General features: G+C 42.6%; 1 protein-coding gene across 3 annotated transcripts in view; it reads right to left on the bottom strand.

The window, feature by feature from the left end:
* The window catches only part of MAPRE2 (microtubule associated protein RP/EB family member 2), a 138703-nt gene that overhangs the window by 70949 nt on the left and 49252 nt on the right, over positions 1-18502 (bottom strand). The window lies entirely within an intron of this gene.

Raw genomic sequence — 18502 nt, 5'->3', positions numbered from 1 at the left:
ATCTCACCATGTCACCAAGGAAAGAACGTGTCCACGTAATTCTCAGTTCATCACTTGCTCTTTATTTGTGACCTGAAATGCAGGGGCAGGGGGACAGTATTTGGCTGGGAGGAGGAGGGGGTGGACTGGGATGGAGGGAAGCTGGAGTCAAAGACGGTCTCTGAAAGACAAACCCTGACAAGATGAAATCTCCCTGGAGAGACGTATGGAAACTGTACTGAGTTTCATTTAAAATTGGGCATTAAAGCTTCCACTGAACTCGTGGAATAACTGATACACGCGCGGACTCAAGGGCTGGAACAGAAGAGGTTGTTTATTGTCTTCAGGTAACAATCACACAAGCCACTGTGGGCACACATGCATCTGTTTTATTTTTACAGGGCTCTAGGACTCTCTTATGGGATTAGACAGGCAACGCAAGGCTGATTCCTCCAGGCCCCGATTCTCCCCGCAGAGCCTCCTAGGGGAGCTGAGGTCTGAGCACAGTGCCGACTTCAGACAAGGACGGTGGAGAAACAAACGCGCCCAACAATTACAAAACGCATGTATTTTTATTAAAACATAGATATCGAAATATACTATCTTTTTTCCTAAAATTAGGCTATTCACAATTTAGAGCTAGTGAAGAAAACGCATGTAAAGAACCTTAATACTAAGCTGCTTGGAGACACGCTGGATAAAACGTGAGTTTTATCCACGGGCAGAGCTGCCTGCTCTTTATTCCAGGCATTTCCAGGCAGCCGAGCACTGTGATTATTAATGTGCCCTTCGTTATCATTCATTGCTTAGTGATAATGCTTTTAATGTAGGCACAAAGCTCCACATCGTCTCACAATCAGAAGTCCTAACTCCAGCTAAGAGCTGCCATCTCCCAGAGAGAATGAACAGAAAATAACATTTTTCTGGGTGTCCATCCCATTCACCTTTAACTGCTCCTTTTAAAAACTGAGAGGAAGCTGCTTCCTGCCATATCCCCAAGTATTCCAAGTACTATTTTTAAAAAGCAGAGTATGGTTAAAACACACAGATTTCACCAACCACCTGCAAAAGGAGATTCCAGAACTAACCCTGAAACTCAGCCTCCATTTTAACAGCCTCGCTGTCATCTGCGTTAACCCCATTAGGTACCACTCGGCAGGCGGCTCCTTAGCTTGGCCACATTGGAAGGAAATGAAACAGACAAGCAACTTTCAAAACAGCAGATACAGGGTTTGGGTTTTGTAATTCAGAATTAACAGTCAATAGCTTTGGCCCTGAAACCACTTGGAAACTTGGCTCTTCTCCAAGGAATGAAGAAATTTGGGAATTCTAAAAAAGTTCTTTGTGGCATTCATAACGTTCACTGACATGAATGAAACTCAACTGCGTATAACAGAAGCAAAAAGGCTACGGCCATAAACACACACACACACACTCACACACACACGACAGGGCATATATCTCTTCATATGGTCAGAAATGCAACTGATTATAACTGATCACATTTGCCTAAATGTCCATCTGTTTCAAACAGTGGGTGGCTTGGTCCGTGCTCTGAAAATAATTCCAATGACCCGGAGCTCATTCCCATGCCACAGGCTTGGCTGGCCTCCTCAGGGCACCACCTTCTGCCCAGTCCTCTCCCCCTCAACTTGGCTCCTGGTCCACCCACTCGGTCTTTACCATATGCCTTCTGTTTACTTTCCCAGCCCTACTTGGCCCTGGTCCTCCTCACCCTGACCTTAGCTCTCTCCCATGATCCTAAGTCATTCCCAGTCAGGTCCCGAGCCTCCTCCTCCCAACACGGCCCCGGGTCAACCCTTCAGGGTGCATGTGAGTTGTTAACCTCTTCCCCAGCCACGCATAAAGCTAGGTGCATCAGACATAGCAGAAGAGCGTGTGGCGACTGCATGAACCCGCCACCGCTACTAGGCAAAGTCGTGTGGGGGGCGAATTTTGTTAGAGGGCCCCCCACCTCCTGGTTCTGAACTACTTTATGCTCCTGGTGGTGCTGGTTCCTCCTCAGGTACCTCCTTCAGCTGTCCAACTTCCCCAAACCTTCTCATAGCCAAAAACAAATGAGCGGGGAGGGGACAGCTCAGTGGTAGAGCGCGTGCTTAGCATGCACGAGGTCCTGGGTTCAACCCCCGGTACCGCCATTTAAGTAAATAAATAAACAAAAACAAACCTCATGACACCTTCCCCTCCGCAAAAAGAAAAAAAAAATAAAACAAATGAGAGATGACAGCTTCAAGATTAATCCTGGGATCATTGCGCCTTATGCCAAGGAAGAGGTTGTTCCCATTGGTTCCATCTCCTGCTTCAGGCGCAGCTCAGGTGTCACCTCCTCCGCCAGCCTTCCCTGACCACCCTCTGAAGCGGCCTCCTCCAGGTCCTCCTACATTGCACTGTTCTCGCCTCCGGGACACTAACACAACCTGTCATTACGCTGTTGGTTTACTGTCCGCTACCTCTCGCCCCCATCGCATTAGCTCTGTGAAGGCAGGTTCTTCACAGAATATATTGCATTACTGTGTGTCCTGTGTCTAGAACAGTGCCTGGCACACAGTGGGTGCACAGTAAATAAAAGCTGAATGACTGCTCGTGCAGGAGAATTTCGTGGGGAGGGAAAAGTCACAGGATCACTGAAATCACACCATGTAAGCCAACTGTCAGAATGCGTCCCCAGCGCTACGTGAGATGGGTAAGAGAGGCTCAATCAAGGCTGACTTTGTGGTCTGATGTCTAAAAGAAAGGAGCGGAGAAATGTCCCATTCTTCATGTCTCCAGAACTGCATGAAAAGCTCACTCACTATCTGTACGTGTTTCAGCTTCATGAGAGCGCTGGTCTAGGGGTCGGGGCATGGGCTTCTAACTCCAGAGCTACCATCAACCAGTTGGGTGAACTTGGGCACGTGTGCCTCATCTCTCTGGAGCTCCTTTCCTCCCCAGGAATAAGTAGTTACCACTTACTTTCTCACTTAGTCTTCACAACAACGCTCTGGTTCCCGCCATCATGCAGGAAAAGATACCCAGACTCTGAGAGGGGGGGCGACTTGCCCGCTGCCAATTATTCAACGGAAGAGCTGGGATCTGGACTTGGGGCTGATTCTAGGATTCTTGTCCTCAACCAGGTCCCCCTTTCTGTTCTCGGGTTTTATTATGTCACGAGAGCAAGTGGGACGAAGACAGACCTCCAAATGAGGACACATCTATGGTCTTGAATAAAAACCATTTTCCCTTTTTCAGTTCTCCCCAAGGCCTCACTGTACATTTTCACGGTAAGCAAGATGATTTCTTAACATCAATTTCCCTGAAGAAGGGCGTGAAATGGAGAGATGTGGGTGACGAGTTACTCAGTGTATTGCTGGGAATGATTTTTGGCTCAAAAACCCGCCAGCTGTAACATGTAAGCCAGCTAATATTTGGGGAACCACCACGTTTTACATTTCTAGTTACTACATATCTTGGACTCTCCACATATCTCGGAGTCTCTCAATTTGCTCTCTGTGGTAGCTGAGTCAAAATGGACAGAGACCATGTACATCACTCCTTATATATTTTTCCAACTAATAAACGACTTCAGATTGGTGTCTTTTTAATTGAAGGAAAGTTGATTTACAATGTCGTATTAGTTTCTGGTGTACAGCAGAGTGACTCAGCTATGCATATACACATATGCATGTTCTTTTTCATTACAGGTTACTAAAGCCATTGAATATACTTCCCTGTGCTAAACAGTAGGACCTTCCTTGCTGTTTATCTGTTCCATACCTAGTAGTTTGTATCTGCCAATCCCAAACTCCTAACGTATTTATTTATTTTTTAATTGATGCCAAACTCCCAATTTAGATTGCTATCTTGACTGTGTGTTTAGAAAAATCAATTTCTTAAAAAAAAAAAAAAAAAGAAAGAAAGAAAAACCAAATCTCTTGGTATCTCACTCTTAGAGACTGGTGCCTAGCCAAAGGTCTGTATTTACATTATGGCAAAATTCATTTTTAAACTCATGAGAACATTTTGAAATGGAAACGGAAAGTGAAGTAGCAATAAATTTAAGTCTAAAAGAAGGAGGGAACCCCAGGCCAGTGTTAAAATATATCCCAGTGAATTGAGCTCTAAAGCATGGGATGTACAATCTCATAACCCCAGCTCTGCTCGCACCGTCGACTCTTCTTCATTCTTTCTAGAGTAGACTCCAATGCCGAACCAATATGGCCAACTTCAAACTGGGAAACAGTGGAACATTAAGCTTCTTAAATATTACCTTTAGTTGACAAGGCGCTGACCAGCTTCTGCCTCAAACCCGCTCCCCCGCCCCAGAGGACATCCCGTGAATTACAAGACGGCTGCACACCATGAGAACAGGAAATGGAAATTTCGGTTGTCTGAGCTAAGATTAGTAACGTTCAGCCAAGCTGGTGTAGCAGTGGGGAAATACGACCAGAACCAGGAGCACGATTTCATCACCAGTTCCCCAGGCCATCATTCCCCGAACTTCTGGTCCCAGGTGAAATGATTCATTTAGGCCAGAGAATAGATTTTCCCCGATCTGCCTACAATTCCACCCCAGAGTCAGAGTTCATCCTTCTTTCCCCTTCCCTGGTTTCCTGCTATTCTTGTTTGGGCAACCAGACACCAAACCTATCTGCCTTGTCTACAGGAGCAGAAGACGGTTTTTAAAAATTATTTATTTATTTTTAACCAGCAAGCTCATTTACCAATTATTTACTGGAATGAAGAAAGGGCTAACAGACTTGCATCAACATACCCAACAGCACTTGACAAAAATCAGTTCACACACAAGCACACAGTCTTAACTTGCAGAACCTCTCTGCTCTCCTATCTGCTGCCTTGACACGGGTCAAAAGTAGAAACATTTCCAGCATCAGTGTAGTAACACTGTAATTCTCAGAAGAAAGTGCAGATAATGAGCATTTGAGTAGACAGTGGGTAAGAACTCTGCCACGTCCAAACTGAAACAGCTACAGAAACACCAGAGGGGCAGATACATGGTAAGACCCTCGGTTCTGGGAAAGGGAGGATGCACAGAAGTTCCTTAAGTTGAAGCCTCTCTTTTTGATTCTGTAGCTCTATGGTATGAGGACTCTCGGGAACAAAGGACAAAATTTAATATGCTGTTGGAGTTTAAATAACGTGGGGGGTTGTGGTCTCTGCTGAATTTAGAATGTTTTGTTAAACTTGGGATAAAGACAGAAAAATAACAGTTGATTAATGAGCATTCAGAAATAATTAAGAGAAAGGAAATTATTTACGGGAAGACCTTATAAACTACTTGACTAAATACCTAGAGATGTTACTATGAACAGAAAAGTCTAAAGGAATTCGGTGAATAGACGAAACTGTTCTGGAGCAAATACGTGTGTTAAAAGTTACCCAGTATCTGAGCCAATTTGAATGGATGAAATTTGGCAAAATGCCTCCCCATGTCTAGTTTCTAGGTTCCTAAGATTAATTCAATCTAGAGACTTTAAAGCATATTTAAAAAATTAATTTCAATTCAGCAATTGAGTATAATTGTAACTTTTTTTTTTTTTGCCTTCCTGGAGTTAAACCAAAAACCTGATATTATCCTGGTTGACCCAATGTCTCACAGACCTGGTTTACTTTATATTATTTCAGTCTTAGCTATTCTTATAATAAGCATAACAAACAATACCATAAACGTATTAATTGACTATATTTTTGTGGGTATATATGCTATAAAGGATTAATTCTTATTTCAAATTAAGGTTAAAAAAATCTCGTAATATTTTGATGAAGCAAAGAAAACAAAAACAAGGTAGAATGCTAGTTTTAAAAACTATTTTTAAAAGATGTCTAAGTGCTGTTTATTTTTTAAAATATTTTTATATTAAAAAACACTACATTTTCACTATAGAAAGGTAGAAAATAAAGATAAAAATAAAATTAAAAGACCTCTTTTATATGAGTGTGGGGGGGTATATTTTATACGTACAGTTTTAAAAATGGTATACACACATGCATATATACAGACACTAGACTGAACAGTGTCCCCCTGGAATTCACATCCACTCAAAACCTCAGAATGCAATCTTACTAGGAAATAAGTCTTTGCAGATGTAATTAGTTAAGCTGAGGTTAAGGTCCTAAATTCAATGACTAGTGTGACTTATGAGAAGGCGGTGTGGAAACACAGAGAGACACAGACACACAGGGAAGGTCGTCACGCGATAACAGAGGTGGAGACTGAAGAGATGCGGCTACCAGCCAAGGAATGCGTAGGGCCAAGACACTAGGCAGCAAGAAGCGAAAATGATTTCCCTCGGGACGGGGCAGAGCCCTGCCGACACCTTCTTTTCAGACTTCCCGCCTCCCCAGCTGTGAGAGAACACATTTCGAGCCACTGAGTTTGTGGCGATTTGTTCTGACAGCCCTAGGAAACCACTGCTGTGCACATGTGCATTTGTACCCATCAGCTTGTTTCTCAACATACTGTGGACATTTTTCATATCTTCTTGGGCAGTATTTGCACTATATTTCTTTGTTAGATAGACCATAATATACCCGATTCCAGATTTTATGTTAACGTACTGAATTCCTAGAACTTCCAGGATGGTCGCTTCCTCTCTTTTTCAGTTTTATTTCAGGACAACAGAACTGGCAATTGCTTACATGCTAATAATGACCAAACCATCGTTGGCCCATACAGAGAGACACGGACGTTCTTCCAAGTCCTCTGATTCTTCAGGTGATCCTGCGGAGAGATTCAGTTGTTTGCTGGTTATAGTCCTTAGAGGCCAATGGACATCACTGGTTCTGGCCTCTCTTGTTAACAGGAAAGGAAGCAAGCAATCATCTTATTAAAAAAAAAAAAAAAAAAAAAGTCATGTCCTCGGCCTTGTAAACTAAGGGAATCACAGGATGTCCTGCCGAGTGGTATCTGGCTTCCTTTCCTGGAACAACCACAATTAAAGCAAAAAGAACACTTTCAACTCGCAACTGATACTCGACTGGCTGTGACCTGCTCAGTCCCAACCAGAACACAGAAAATAACGATCTACGACCTAGTTAGGAAGAGATTACTGCCATCATGGAAGCTATAATGTCTGAAATCTGGCCTCAAGGTTTTGCAATAAAATAAACAAGCGATAGATGAAATAAACTGCACTCACAATCTACTTGTAGACCTAGGGCATTTGTGAAATCATAAATGACCTTATCTGGTACGATATCTCTGAATGTTGAAACACATGTGGTTAAGAAATCTGGTTTGCAGCCAGAAAGACTCTGGAAGCCATGCATTCTCATCCTTTCAAAAAATCACAAGGGCCCTGGCAGATCCTTTCAGGTAAAACCTAAGACCTTACTGAGCTTTTGCTTCCCAGTTTCTAAATTCTATGTGAGGCAATTTCTCCTTTGGTGGTTTAGAGAAGTCAGGAGCCCAACTGGCAACAACAAAAATGCCAAATTAGACAGGAGAAGGAGTGAGCAAGAGTTGGGGAATGTTTTCCTCAGAATTTAAAAAAAAAAAAAAAAGAAGAAGAAGCGATGGGCAGGGCGGTGGGGTGGGGCGGCATGTAATGCTTTGATTATCCTGGGCAAACGTTCTAACGTAGGAAAGTGGCTCCATGCTGTCTTTAAAGAAGAAAACATTTCTACACATTTTCCTTTCCAAATGAACAGTAGAAAGACACAGTGTTAAAGGGACACTCAATACAAAGAAAAGAATATCTACAGAATTACAGGGTTCTTCTCCACAGATTAAAAGAGCATCTCTTCTTAAGACCCCAAAGGAAAGATAGCTCCTAAAGTTAACTCTTTCATACCAACTCTTAAAGGGGATTTAGTGGTTTTTTTCCCCCCTGAGTTAAAGTATGCAGTCTATTTTAATAGAATCATTTAATATGTACTTACTGAGACCTGGACCTAATTGCTGGAAGAGACACTGTGGATAAAGAACAGGTAGAAACAACTATTCTTTTTCTTGAGAGGTTTATATTCAGGTTAGGAACACATTAAAATCTAGGTCAAGACTACATTATAGTATCCAGATTATATTTTTTACAATCCTCTTTTCTATCAATCTTTTTTTTTAATTGAAGTATAGTCAGTTACAATGCATCAACTTCTGGTGCACAGCACAGTGTCCCAGTCATGCATATAAATACACATATTCGTTTTCATTAAAGGTTAGTCCAAGATATTGAATACAGTTCCCTGTGCTACACAGAAGAAATTTGTTTTTGTTTTTGATCTATTACCACCTATTTTAATGAGAAAAAGATCTTAACAGACACTCCACTAAAGAATATATACAAATGGCCAATAAACACATGAGAAGACCTGAACATCATTAATCATCAGGAAAACATAAATTAAAATCTCCATGGGACACCTGGACACATCCGTAAGGATGGTCAAACTGAAAAGACTGACAATAACAAGTGCTGATAAGGCTGTGAAGCAAGGGGAACTCTCCTCACTCTTTGGTAGGAATGTGAAATGGTACAACCACTGTGGACAACTATTTGTAGTTTCTTAAGTTCCTTAAAGTTAAATACCAATTATATTACCCATGCCTTTCACTCCTAGGTATTTACCTCAGAATATGAAAACGTTGGCTCCACTGAGACTTGTACATGAAAACTCACAGAAGTTTTATTCATAACTGCCAAGACCTGGAAACCACTACCAGCAGCTGGTAACTGATCACATATGGTGCAGCCACAGAATGGAATACTACTCAGCCACAAAGAGGGACGAGCTGCAGATACACCCAATGGGGATGAATCTCAAAATCACCGCACCGAGTGAAAGGAGTCAGACACTCAAAAACACAACCTGCATGTTTCCATTTATGTAACTGAATCTACAGTGACAGAAAGCAGAGCAGTGGTTGCCTGCAGCTGCAGAGGAGTGATGGCTTCAAAGGCATATACATGCCACCAATACCCACAGAATCATACAGTAAACTGTATCCGTTTAAAGTGTACGTAAAATTAATTCTTAATAAAGTTGATACGGTGGGGGAGACCACAGTCTAATTTGTTTCAATTTTTCCCAGACTCAATTTGGACTTTCAATGAACATCCGCTACATGCCAGGTATTATAACAGGTACTGAGGACAGAGCTCACAGCATATTGTAAAGACAGGGTAAAGGAGTACACTGAAATTACAGGCAACAATGCCAGCTGACATTTTTAAAGGCAATTACTCTGCACCATTCACTGCTTGGTATGCTTCATATTCCGTATCTTGTTTAAATCCTCATTAAGAACTCCCTAAGGTCGATGCATACTAGAAAAATGAGGCTTAGAGAGGATACAAAATTTGCCCTAGATGAAACAGTGAGAACGGGCTGGAGCCGGGATAGAAAATAAGTCTCAGGCCAGAGCCCAAGCTTTGCCTGCTACGCCTTCCCTGCTTCTCCAAGCAGCCATCTGGGACTTTGAGGACCCCAGGTGGTCTCAGTGTGGGGTTGACCAAGTTTTGAACTGGAGTTGAGGCAGCAGTGACACGCATCACACAGGCTGGAAGTACATGCACCGTTATTCACGCTGACATCTTAAGGTCAGCATCATGGCAGTGCTACCTGCCTGTCAGAAATTCTGGGTGGAGAACAACTGGCTTCCCAAACACCAAACCTACTTTTCCATGTACTGTGTGTCGCCAGCCCCATGAAGGGATGTTGGAAAGATCTACAGGTCCCCGTGCCCTCCTGTCCTCAGCCCCCTGCCTAGGTGGCTGATGACTCTCCTCTCTTTCTCCTTCCCCCTGGAGAAGATGTGTTGGGGGGGACAGATTTGCTAGACCCCCAGAAACGGAGAGAGACAGGGAGCCAGGAGGGAGGGGGAGGGGCGGCACATCCACCCCCAGAAGCCCTCGCCCTGCGGGGGGGCTCGCACCCACCCATCACTCCCTCTTCAGCTTCCTCCTTTTCTAACAGAGACACTGACTGGCTCACAAGCCCCACCAGCTTTCTATTTCACGGGTATTGATGGTGAGCAGCAGGTCCCTACAGAGGGGATAACGTATTCAAAGCTTTCCTTTTGTTTATTCTTAATTGGTCAGTCTCTGTGGGGTCTACTCAGCCTTCACCCAGACTGGCGGGTGAGGGGGCAGGCGCCGGAGGATGCAGATGGCTTGTTTCCTGGCTGTGGTCCTGCACTATCGCGGGGGTGACATCAAGACCAGATATTGCTCAATAACTTCCGTAAGGTGGGGAGTTAGACTCCGGGTTGGGGGTGTGGGTGGGCAGAGAACGGCAGCAGGGTGGCTTAAAAATGGCCATTAACTGTCATCTCACATTTTCAGGGCCCCTGCGCAGCACCTGACCTACACCAGGTGCTCAATAGATGAGAAGAACACAGACATCCGAAGAGGTTATCGACAAAGAATCCTCGCGGAGGATTACTTTGCAGTTAGTGCAAGATTCACGCAGCATACTAAGCAGGCTGGGCACGTCACAAAAAACACCACCTACGGCAGCTCCGACAGACTCTGGAGAAAATGAAGCAAAATACAGACTATGCATTGCCATGTGTGAGACCTCAACAGGGCGGATGCTGCGGGAGTGCGTTTCATGTGATCTGGGCCGTTGTTTTAGCTTAAGAGGGGTACTTGCGTTAGGCAAAGCTTTAACATCCATGTGACTTCAGTAAGTCTGTGGATATTTTGAGATGCTTCCCACATATTTCAGTACCTAAAACTCACTGCTGAAAACAAAACCCATTTAATTTTAAAAATACTATTAAAAGTGTTAAATGAAACACCGCTGGTCAATTAGGTAGTCTGTTTACATAGTTCCAATTTTTTTTTCCAAACATAGAAAGGCACACAGGGACTTCTCTGTTCAGTTCTACTGTGATTAGTTTATGTTCTGTCAATGTCTCCATGCACTTCAAGGAAATACGAACATATATATATTTTACATAAAAGTTAGTATACCGTTGGGGGGAGGGTACAGCTCAGTGGTAGAGTGCTTAGCATGCACGAGGTCCTGGGTTCAATCCCCAGTACCTCCTCCAAAAATGAATAAATAAACCTAATTACCACCCCCCCAAAAAAAGTTTAACGTAGTGATAGTCAACACAAATATCGTACTAATTTGGGGATCAAAAGAGATAAGTCTTTTACTTTGCCTTGTGACTTTTCGTAAGGGAGAAGTAACCTTCCCATAATGGGGGTCACTCAACAATGCTCAAACCTGTACCCCAAGACTGTATAAAATCTTATCTACAGAGGTCATGGTAGGGGACACACACATTCTAACACAGTTTTTACTTACATGCACCATTTCTGAAAGCTTTTGAAAAGTACAGGACTGGTAATTTTGCCCTGGCCAAGTATCAGCACAGTAATCCCAAAATTACTTTCTTGGGGTCAGATGTACTTCTCCACCTCAGATTCCTTCCATCAAGCAGTGCCTCCCTGCCTGATGCCCCCATCACCAGAGGCTTTTCAAGGAGGCGCTATGCGGGGTTCATCTCTGAATTCAAGTGCCCGGCACACAGTCTGGCATATAGAAGGAACCTAGTAAGTCCACTGAAAGAACAGATTTTTAGGCTGCTGCTGGAACTCTGGCTTAAATTTAAATAAAACAACAACTGTGTAATTATTTAAAGTGTGAGGATTTAAAAGATTTCATTTTTAAGCAACCTGAAAACATCTTTTGGCTTTCCAAAACGTCAAAAAGGAAGGAGGCCGGGGCGGGAGACGGAAGTCCATTTTAGTGTCTTTGCTTTCTCCTGATTTACTGAGCACCAAATGCAAACCTTGCAGGGAACCCAGAAGGCTCTTGGGTGAGCGGATACTACTGATTATAACCAAAGTAAAGCTGTGAATGAAAGACTGCCTCCCTGGGAAGTTAATACCTCTGGCATTTTTGACAAACTACCTCTCAGGGCTTTGCCAGGGTAGGCGGACTCTAAAGAACAAAGAATTAATATGCTCTGACACAAAAACAAACATTACTTCTGGGAAAAAGAACAGGATCACAGAAACCTAAGGTGTGCCTCACAAGAAGAGCAAGGTCACTTTAAAGATGATGCAACAGCAAACACTGGCCATGAACCTCAGGACCAATTCTGTATGCAGGATCGCAAGTTTTATGGACTTCAACCAATGCACTCCCTGGACTGATAACACATTCTCTTCATTTTCAAGTCTCTTGCCCTGTTCCTCTTCTGTTCCAAGTCATGGCCCCAAATTGGTTCTTTTGGCACATTTTACCTGCCCGAACCAAATGTGGTCTAGAAATAACAGAAAGACTGAGTTATATTTCCTAACAGAAATATCACAGAAATAACAGAAGGGCTCTAGTTATACCTCCTTTACTAGATAAATTACACAAAAGTGTTCATTAATTTGACCATCCCATATCTTTATCACCACCTTCTGCTCCTTTAGAAAAAAACCCAAAATAATGCTTTAAATAAGTTTGTCCTGGTTCAAATGAGTAAAATCCTAATTAGCCTGGGGAGACTTGACATTGAAAATGTACAAGTTGTTTTTTCTTTCTTTCTTCTCTTTAGTAACCTACTAAGAAATTATTTCTTGGTGGCCTATAAAACTCTTGTTTAATCTTTACCACACTAATGATTTATTTTCACTAAGATAAATGATCATCTTTGGGGATGCATCTAGCATCTAACAAAAACATATTTAGGAGAAATGTCTTTGATTCATGCTACAAAAGTAAAAGTCCTGTAACTTCAGGTTTTGCCTGTGTGAACTGTAGGTTTCCATTTGGAAAGAATTCTCTCAATATAATATAAATTCTAATGGCTAAAAACACCAAGGTAAACAATCGGAATTTTAAAGTGAGCAAGAAACAAGGTTCATGTGATACCAGTGGGATGTTTGTACAGTGTTCCAAGAGAAAGGGCTGCTGGAATAGTGCTCAAGATACTAGATGAGAACTACCACGTGACCCAGTAATTCCAATGCTGGGCATATATCCGAAAAAAACCAAAAACAGTAATTTGAAAAGGTACAAGCACCCCAATGTCCAAAGCAGCATTATTTACAGTTGCCAAGATAAGGAAGCAACCTCAGTGTCCATAATCAGATGACTAGTAAAGAAGATGTGGTATTTATATACAATGGAATACTACTCAGCCATAAAAAAGAAGGAAATTTTGCCAACTGCAGCCACATAGATGGTCTTGGGAGGGTACTGTGCTAAGTGAAATAAGTCAGAGAAAGACAAATACTGTATAATATCACTTATATGTGGAATACAACAAAGTAGTGAATATAACAAAAAAGCAGACTCACAGATGCAGAGAACAAATTAGTGGTTACCAGTGGGGAGAGGGAAGAGGGAGGGGCAACATAGGGGTAGAGGATTAAGAGGTACAAACTAGTAGGTATAAAATAAGCTACAAGGATATATTGTTCCACATGGGGAACATAGTCAATATTTCATAATAACTATAAATGGAGTATAACCTTTAAAAACTGTGAATGTACTGTACACCTGTAACATATAACACTGTACAGCAACTAGACTTCAATAAAAAGATATTGGATGAGTATGACATATTCAATTTAGTATTACAGAGGCTGACAGCTGAAAGGCAGCCTCAAGTCAAGAATGAAACTACTCTAACATATATATTCTAACATATTTCATCGTGCAGAGAGATATTTTTCACAGGAGAGGAGCAAATCAACTCCCTGAAAGTGAAATTGATAAAATTCAAAAGGAAACAAATCCCCACAACCCAGGTCAAACGCTCAGTCCACACCAGAGCCTGCCATCAAGGTGATCACCTTCCAGCTGCAAGAGGAATTAGCACCGGGGCCATAAGGAGCATTGTGAGCAGCTTCACCTGTCACATCTGCATGCTTTCACCTGTCACATCTGCATGCTTTACGGCACTAAATGACTCAGGAGGGTCTTTCACAATGAAATACCAGACGCCGTGCTTCTGAATACAGCAAGACCAGAATAGTGTTAACTCTACCCAACAGCCATCCCTTTAGACCGCCAACTAGGATGTGGGCAGCTACAAATACAGAAGCCACCATCTGACCTAAGTACCAGTCCTGTTCTGGGATGAAGTTGCCCTGATTGCTTCCACTAGGGGAAAGATGACTTGAGCCAGGAGCATCCATCTACCTTGTCCTGAGCCCTATGTCAGGATTAGAGCCTTCCCTCTCTTATAGTGAATTAAATATTCTCTACGAATTCTGGGCTCGGCAGGATGGGGCACTGCAGGATTCCATCTTCCTTTCAATTCTCACTGCAAAACAGGAGCTCAATTCCAGGATGCACTTCGGGTTTTATTACGCTGTTTTTCAGTTAATGTGCTTTCAATGGCTCTCTATTTTCAAGTTCTGGCCTCCCTGCCCGCCTTCCAAGGCTCCTGACTCTCTTTCCACTACTGCTCAAAGTGCACCTTGCCAGGCCGATGAACATTCTGATTCTAAAGCCTCCACTCTTTTCTTTTCGCTTCCTATAGCTACTGGCCTGGAGGGTATCTTTTTCTACTCTGAGTCACTGTGGGCTCAGGAAATGCAAACCACTTTTGCTATCAGACCAAGCCAAATATTGACAACAGAGTAAAACTTAGAAAATGAGCTGCATAAAGCATCTGACTTTTGCTAGAACACAAGGTCCTTGAAGGGGTAGCTAGCAGACAGCCTGGTAAGTAAGACTCTCAAGTATTTGTCTAATCAATTCTCCAAACCAAATGAAATATTTAGGTTAGTCCCAATATTTCCCCCTCCACTAATCTAAGGGATTATTCATTGCAGCTTCAAGAGGTCCCTGTATCCAAAGGAAAGAGGCTGCATGTGGAAATCAACCTCGTAAATTCAGAGGACCATCTCAAAGCACCGTTCAGCTAAGATAATGCACTGTAAACAGACCAGACCAAGGACAACCGCTGCTGAGCAGGGGTGAGCCTCTCACCAAGGGCACCCGGAAGACCATCCCCTTAACAGAAGCTCTGACAAAGGACTCTGCAAAGAAGTTCAAAATTGGGCACCTAATAAAACACTAAGTAATCCTTTAAAAATACTAAGAAAAATAGTAAGGACAAAAATCAGTTTTTAAAAACCACCTATGATAGCAGTAAACGGAGATGATACCGATACATACGTCACACATACATAACAGAGCTGCATGGAGACTGCTGCAGCCTGCAGCTGCTTTTGGGGGGGGGGGATATGATCTGAAATCTACATTCTGGTTAAAGTGAGGCGTGTTACAATAGCTTCTACTAAGTGGAACATGCTTCACTACTCCCTGTTACACACAGAATATTTCATTTTGTTTTCCTTACCAAGAGTTCATTTTTCCACACCGGCAAAGTTGGATGTCAAAGCTAATGTTTTAGGCTTATATTTTTGTTTTGCCTTTCTTTACTATCCATTTCCTGGGGCCAAGTAATATATATATTTTTTAAGTATTCGGAAACATATGCTACTGTAGTTGCATGTTCAAACACCCATGTGGAAACAGTCCTCTGGATTTATACATTCGTTCGGAAAAGGCTGAAATATGCAAACAAAGATGCGGTGGGCAGAGGGCCAGTTAATGAATCTCATTTCCTACGAGCATCTGCATGAAACAGAGCTATAGGGAGTCGCCTCTCCAGGGAGAGCCAGAGCACGACTCTGTGAATTAAACAGCATCACCTCAGATGGCCTGCACCACATTTGTTTTTTAAGCAGCTCTGAAAATACATGGATTCCTAGCGCTCATAAAGGAGATGAGGAGGGTGGGGCCAAGGAGGCGATCGATCACAGAGTAGCCGCCGTGAGCCGTGGAAACACGTCCACGCGGCAGGGCTGAGCCCTTTCTGCACTTGCTCTTTTCAGCTGAAATTACCAATGGGAGGCTCGTTTTGTAAAGGAAACTTGCCCTTCAAATCAAAGTGCACGCTGTTTCAATAATGATTTACCACCTCCTCTAGTCCAGGCTGTAAAAACGGCCTCTGTTTACACCAAGAGATACCTGGGTTAAGATATCTGGGTGGTGAACCATATTTTGATCCTTATTTATCAGCAACCTGGTGCAAATGTTATGACAATAATGTGTCCTGCTGGGAAGGGGGACTCCCTGCTCCCCACCACAACCCAGTCGATCGCTGGGTGTCTGCTCCCCCTCACACCTGTGCTCCCAGGAGGGTGTCCTTGTCCTGGAGTGCCTGAAAGAGTCCCCTTTCTACAACAGCATCTTTCTTTTATTTACAGACCTCTTTTAAGATAGTTTTTGTTTCGAGCGTTTGAAATTAACCTCACAAAACCTTTTATAAGAATGCAATGTTACATCCTTGTATGTAACAAGCAAGTGTAGAAAATAAAGCCAAAGATGAAGGACCTGAGGTGGGGGGCCCTTCCTAGAAGTCAGTAAAGGAACCAGAAAAGAACCCCTCTGGTCATTCCAGGGCGCTGGGCTGACCAGGTCCCTCCCCGGCACTCCAGCAGAACTCTCAAGCACACCTCATTGTTGGGGTCCACAGTGAACCTACAGCCAAAGTAAAACCTCTGTGCTTAAATCTCTACTCCGGCTTTCAAACTGCCTTTCAAGTTTCCACAGCAATTGAATAGCAATATTATCCCAGCCTCAGGATGCTGAAATAATTATGAAACACTTCCTGGATAGAAAAATGTGTTACATTTTCCCTTCTCCTCTGCTCCTCCGGAAAAAAAAAAAAAAAGTGGAAGTTATACTACACTGATCTTCCACTTTGAAGGAAAAGTAGACCAAGGAAAACAGCAAGTGTGTTGGTCTCCATGTGCACCCTTTGTATAACATAAAGGCAATTTTGGAGTCTTCTTTCTTCATTTAACCTATGACATCTCCCACTTATATGTCCACTAATCCTATTATATAAAATACAAATGCAGCGACGCTCTTGGTGACTTAAGATTTTGCTCAGTCAGATTTTTATTCAGATTCAGTTTTGTTTTTCACATAATTTCAGGCACCATTACAGGGACTCAGGAAGCGAAGTGGAAATAATTCAGGAAATGGAAATAACAACTTGGACTGAATTAAAAAGGTGAATAATTTTTTTATTTTAAGGCAGTCACTGATCGACAAAAGGTAGCATTTAACTTTTCCACCAAGTGATTTTTCCATTGCCATTGCAAGTGAGTTCATATGACTAAAAAAACCCAAGCAGGCAATTGCCTTCGGCCCATGTGGTAAAATTCGAACTCCATCTTCCAAAGCTACTTACAGGGCAAAGATTAAATCATTTAAGAAATAAGGGCTTCAAATTTATTCCCTATAAGAACAGTTTAAATAAGCGAAGTTTAGAAGCAACTCAGGGTTTTTGTTTTTGTTTTTGTTTAATTCTATTTTAAGCTTTGGAATGCTCACAGAGAAAGGTGGAGGGGTAAGGGCGAGAAGGGACCCAACCTTCCAATCACATGGGTCTCCAAAAGGAGAGTCCCAGAGCTTGTGGACCTATTTCGGTTTATATTAAGAGAATAACAAGCACTTGGAATCTGTAAGGATGCCATGTCAACATATCAGTTGGAACCATAGGCATGAGATTTTGGTGACCTCATTGGGCACAGCCAAAATTAACTCCCAGTATTTATATAACTGCCAGGGATGACAGGGCAAAGGTTGCTTTTTTTTTTTTTTTTTTTTTTTTTTGTCAGCTAATAAGGTTTCTCTCAAAGAAAGAGGAAGTGCCGTACTTTCGATCCTATTTTATAAATAGGCAACATTTATACACACAGACTATTCTGCCCATAATACCATCTGAATGTTTAGATGAAGGCATAAAAAAAAAAAGAAGAGTTATTTCCTGTTGCTCAGTAGCTGAGAGGATGCGTTTCAGAGGTATGTGTGCTCTGCCTCAAAGCAGAAGCACTGTTAGCAGTTATCAAGGTAACATTTAAAAATAACTACCCCCAGTACAAAAGAACTTCAGAGGAAATATGAGCGAAGCTATCAGTCTCCCTTCAAGTCTGGCTTCGAGCTGCATCAGACTAGCTGCATTCTCCATTACATTGTTATCCTTATCAAACAATGCAAACAATTTTAATGAGCTTATCTACTAGAACATATTGCCAGATATGCTAATGTAAAAATGATGCCAACCGTACAGGCTGACTCATTAATCAAAAGGCTCACAATACAATGACCGAGATCAGTCCCATCCTCAAATCAGACCTCGGCAAAATACCAGGAATTACCTTCCTACTGTAAGTAAGAAGGGCGGACTCCCCCCACCCATGCGGAAGCCATAAACTCCTAAGAAAATGCATAACGGCGCCCAGTTCTTTTCAGGTCCACTGCAGTCCAGTCTCTTTCTAATAAACCTTGGGTTCTATGGAGAAAATTTCGGTGAATGTCTGACACCGTGACCTCTGCTGTCAATCCTTGCACCAATCAGCGAGCAGAATTCTTACAAAGCTCCATCAATCTGGGGGTTCAACATCACAGACTGCAGCTTAATCTAGAGGATTCCATCTTTCCTGCACACACACCAGAGCAAGCGCATTTTCCTCACCATCCTCCTGGTTCCCTGTCTTCAGGCACAGCCTACCTCCTGGTTCCTTTA

This window comes from Camelus ferus, chromosome 24 (assembly GCF_009834535.1).
Source record: "Camelus ferus isolate YT-003-E chromosome 24, BCGSAC_Cfer_1.0, whole genome shotgun sequence".
In the NCBI taxonomy this organism is placed as follows: domain Eukaryota; kingdom Metazoa; phylum Chordata; class Mammalia; order Artiodactyla; family Camelidae; genus Camelus; species Camelus ferus.
Note: the sequence above shows the minus strand (reverse complement) of the source record. Positions and strands in the feature narration are given on the sequence as shown.